Source organism: Ascaphus truei, chromosome 4 (genome assembly GCF_040206685.1).
Source record: "Ascaphus truei isolate aAscTru1 chromosome 4, aAscTru1.hap1, whole genome shotgun sequence".
Lineage (NCBI taxonomy): Eukaryota > Metazoa > Chordata > Amphibia > Anura > Ascaphidae > Ascaphus > Ascaphus truei.
In genome coordinates, this window is record NC_134486.1 from 186,149,450 (window position 1) to 186,153,756 (window position 4,307).

The following is a 4,307-nucleotide window of genomic DNA, read 5'->3' on the forward strand; positions in this document are numbered from 1 at the left end:
TGTGTGTATCTCTGTGTGTGTATCTCTGTGTGTGTATCTCGTGTGTCGCTGTGTGTGTATCTCTGTGTGTGTATGTGAGAGAGAGAGAGAGAGAGAGAGTGAGAGTGTCTGAGAGAGAGAGTGTCTGAGGGAGAGAGTGTCTGAGAGAGAGAGTGTCTGAGAGAGAGAGTGTCTGAGAGAGAGAGTGTCTGAGAGAGAGAGTGTCTGAGAGAGAGAGTGTCTGAGAGAGAGAGTGTCTGAGAGAGAGAGTGTCTGAGAGACGAGAGAGTGTCTGAGAGAGAGAGTGTCTGAGAGAGAGAGTGTCTGAGAGAGAGAGTGTCTGAGAGAGAGAGTGTCTGAGAGAGAGAGTGTCTGAGAGAGAGAGTGTCTGAGAGAGAGAGTGTCTGAGAGAGAGAGTGTCTGAGAGAGAGAGTGTCTGAGAGAGAGAGTGTCTGAGAGAGAGAGTGTCTGAGAGAGAGAGTGTCTGAGAGAGAGAGTGTCTGAGAGAGAGAGTGTCTGAGAGAGAGAGTGTTGAGAGAGAGAGTGTCTGAGAGAGAGAGTGTCTGAGAGAGAGAGTGTCTGAGAGAGAGAGTGTCTGAGAGAGAGAGTGTCTGAGAGAGAGAGTGTCTGAGAGAGAGAGTGTCTGAGAGAGAGAGTGTCTGAGAGAGAGAGTGTCTGAGAGAGAGAGTGTCTGAGAGAGAGAGTGTCTGAGAGAGAGAGTGTCTGAGAGAGAGAGTGTCTGAGAGAGAGAGTGTCTGAGAGAGAGAGTGTCTGAGAGAGAGAGAGAGTGTCTGAGAGAGAGAGTGTCTGAGAGAGAGAGTGTCTGAGAGAGAGAGTGTCTGAGAGAGAGAGTGCTGAGAGAGAGAGTGTCTGAGAGAGAGAGTGGTCTGAGAGAGAGAGTGTCTGAGAGAGAGAGTGTCTGAGAGAGAGAGGTGTCTGAGAGAGAGAGTGTCTGAGAGAGAGAGTGTCTGAGAGAGAGAGTGTGTCTGAGAGAGAGAGTGTGTCTGAGAGAGAGAGTGTGTCTGAGAGAGAGAGTGTGTCTGAGAGAGAGAGTGTGTCTGAGAGAGAGAGTGTGTCTGAGAGAGAGAGTGTGTCCTGAGAGAGAGAGTGTGTCTGAGAGAGAGAGTGTGTCTGAGAGAGAGAGTGTGTCTGAGAGAGAGAGTGTCTGAGAGAGAGAGTGTGTCTGAGAGAGAGAGAGTGTGTCTGAGAGAGAGAGGTGGTCTGAGAGAGAGAGTGTGTCTGAGAGAGAGAGTGTGTCTGAGAGAGAGAGTGTGTCTGAGAGAGAGAGTGTGTCTGAGAGAGAGAGTGTGTCTGAGAGAGAGAGTGTGTCTTGAGAGAGAGAGAGTGTGTCTGAGAGAGAGAGTGTGTCTGAGAGAGAGAGAGTGTTGAGAGAGAGAGAGTGTCTGAGAGAGAGAGGTGTGTCTGAGAGAGAGAGTGTGTCTGAGAGAGAGAGAGTGTCTGAGAGAGAGAGAGTGTCTGAGAGAGAGAGAGTGTCTGAGAGAGAGAGAGTGTCTGAGAGAGAGAGAGTGTCTGAGAGAGAGAGAGTGTCTGAGAGAGAGAGAGTGTCTGAGAGAGAGAGAGTGTCTGAGAGAGAGAGAGTGTCTGAGAGAGAGAGAGTGTCTGAGAGAGAGAGAGTGTCTGAGAGAGAGAGAGTGTCTGAGAGAGAGAGAGTGTCTGAGAGAGAGAGAGTGTCTGAGAGAGAGAGAGTGTCTGAGAGAGAGAGAGTGTCTGAGAGAGAGAGAGTGTCTGAGAGAGAGAGAGTGTCTGAGAGAGAGAGAGTGTCTGAGAGAGAGAGAGTGTCTGAGAGAGAGGAGAGTGTCTGAGAGAGAGAGAGTGTCTGAGAGAGAGAGAGTGTCTGAGAGAGAGAGAGTGTCTGAGAGAGAGAGAGTGTCTGAGGAGAGGAGAGTGTCTGAGAGAGAGAGAGTGTCTGAGAGAGAGAGAGTGTCTGAGAGAGAGAGAGTGTCTGAGAGAGAGAGAGTGTCTGAGAGAGAGAGAGTGTCTGAGAGAGAGAGAGTGTCCTGAGAGAGAGAGAGTGTCTGAGAGAGAGAGAGTGTCTGAGAGAGAGAGAGTGTCTGAGAGAGAGAGAGTGTCTGAGAGAGAGAGAGTGTCTGAGAGAGAGAGAGTGTCTGAGAGAGAGAGAGTGTCTGAGAGAGAGAGAGTGTCTGAGAGAGAGAGAGTGTCTGAGAGAGAGAGAGGTGTCTGAGAGAGAGAGAGTGTCTGAGAGAGAGAGAGTGTCTGAGAGAGAGAGAGTGTCTGAGAGAGAGAGAGTGTCTGAGAGAGAGAGAGTGTCTGAGAGAGAGAGAGTGTCTGAGAGAGAGAGAGTGTCTGAGAGAGAGAGAGTGTCTGAGAGAGAGAGAGTGTCTGAGAGAGAGAGAGTGTCTGAGAGAGAGAGAGTGTCCTGAGAGAGAGAGAGTGTCTGAGAGAGAGAGAGTGTCTGAGAGAGAGAGAGTGTCTGAGAGAGAGAGAGTGTCTGAGAGAGAGAGAGTGCTGAGAGAGAGAGAGTGTCTGAGAGAGAGAGAGTGTCTGAGAGAGAGAGAGTGTCTGAGAGAGAGAGAGTGTCTGAGAGAGAGAGAGTGTCTGAGAGAGAGAGAGTGTCTGAGAGAGAGAGAGTGTTCTGAGAGAGAGAGAGAGAGTGTCTGAGAGAGAGAGAGTGTCTGAGAGAGAGAGAGTGTCTGAGAGAGAGAGAGAGTGTCTGAGAGAGAGAGAGAGTGTCTGGAGAGAGAGAGAGTGTCTGAGAGAGAGAGAGTGTCTGAGAGAGAGAGAGTGTCTGAGAGAGAGAGAGTGTCTGAGAGAGAGAGAGTGTCTGAGAGAGAGAGAGAGTGTCTGAGAGAGAGAGAGTGTCTGAGAGAGAGAGAGAGTGTGTCTGAGAGAGAGAGAGGTGTCTGAGAGAGAGAGAGAGAGTGTCTGAGAGAGAGAGAGAGTGTCTGAGAGAGAGAGAGAGAGTGTCTGAGAGAGAGAGAGAGAGTGTCTGAGAGAGAGAGAGAGAGTGTCTGAGAGACGAGAGAGAGAGTGTCTGAGAGAGAGAGAGAGAGTGTCTGAGAGAGAGAGAGAGAGTGTCTGAGAGAGAGAGAGAGAGTGTCTGAGGAGAGAGAGAGAGTGTCTGAGAGAGAGAGAGAGAGTGTCTGAGAGAGAGAGAGAGAGTGTCTGAGAGAGAGAGAGAGAGTGTCTGAGAGAGAGAGAGAGAGTGTCTGAGAGAGAGAGAGGAGAGTGTCTGAGAGAGAGAGAGAGAGTGTCTGAGAGAGAGAGAGAGAGTGTCTGAGAGAGAGAGAGAGAGTGTCTGAGAGAGAGAGAGAGAGTGTCTGAGAGAGAGAGAGAGAGTGTCTGAGAGAGAGAGAGAGAGTGTCTGAGAGAGAGAGAGAGAGTGTCTGAGAGAGAGAGAGAGAGTGTCTGAGAGAGAGAGAGAGAGTGTCTGAGAGAGAGAGAGAGAGTGTCTGAGAGAGAGAGAGAGAGTGTCTGAGAGAGAGAGAGAGAGTGTCTGAGAGAGAGAGAGAGAGTGTCTGAGAGAGAGAGAGAGAGTGTCTGAGAGAGAGAGAGAGAGTGTCTGAGAGAGAGAGAGAGAGTGTCTGAGAGAGAGAGAGAGAGTGTCTGAGAGAGAGAGAGAGAGTGTCTGAGAGAGAGAGAGAGAGTGTCTGAGAGAGAGAGAGAGAGTGTCTGAGAGAGAGAGAGAGAGTGTCTGAGAGAGAGAGAGAGAGTGTCTGAGAGAGAGAGAGAGAGTGTCTGAGAGAGAGAGAGAGAGTGTCTGAGAGAGAGAGAGAGAGTGTCTGAGAGAGAGAGAGAGAGTGTCTGAGAGAGAGAGAGAGAGTGTCTGAGAGAGAGAGAGAGAGTGTCTGAGAGAGAGAGAGAGAGTGTCTGAGAGAGAGAGAGAGAGTGTCTGAGAGAGAGAGAGAGAGTGTCTGAGAGAGAGAGAGAGAGTGTCTGAGAGAGAGAGAGAGAGTGTCTGAGAGAGAGAGAGAGAGTGTCTGAGAGAGAGAGAGAGAGTGTCTGAGAGAGAGAGAGAGAGTGTCTGAGAGAGAGAGAGAGAGTGTCTGAGAGAGAGAGAGAGAGTGTCTGAGAGAGAGAGAGAGAGTGTCTGAGAGAGAGAGAGAGAGAGTGTCTGAGAGAGAGAGAGAGAGTGTCTGAGAGAGAGAGAGAGAGTGTCTGAGAGAGAGAGAGAGAGTGTCTGAGAGAGAGAGGAGAGAGTGTCTGAGAGAGAGAGAGAGAGTGTCTGAGAGAGAGAGAGAGAGTGTCTGAGAGAGAGAGAGAGAGTGTCTGAGAGAGAGAGAGTGAGTGTCTGAGAGAGAGAGAGAGAGTGTCCTGAGAGAGAGAGAGAGAGTGTCTGAGAGAGAGAA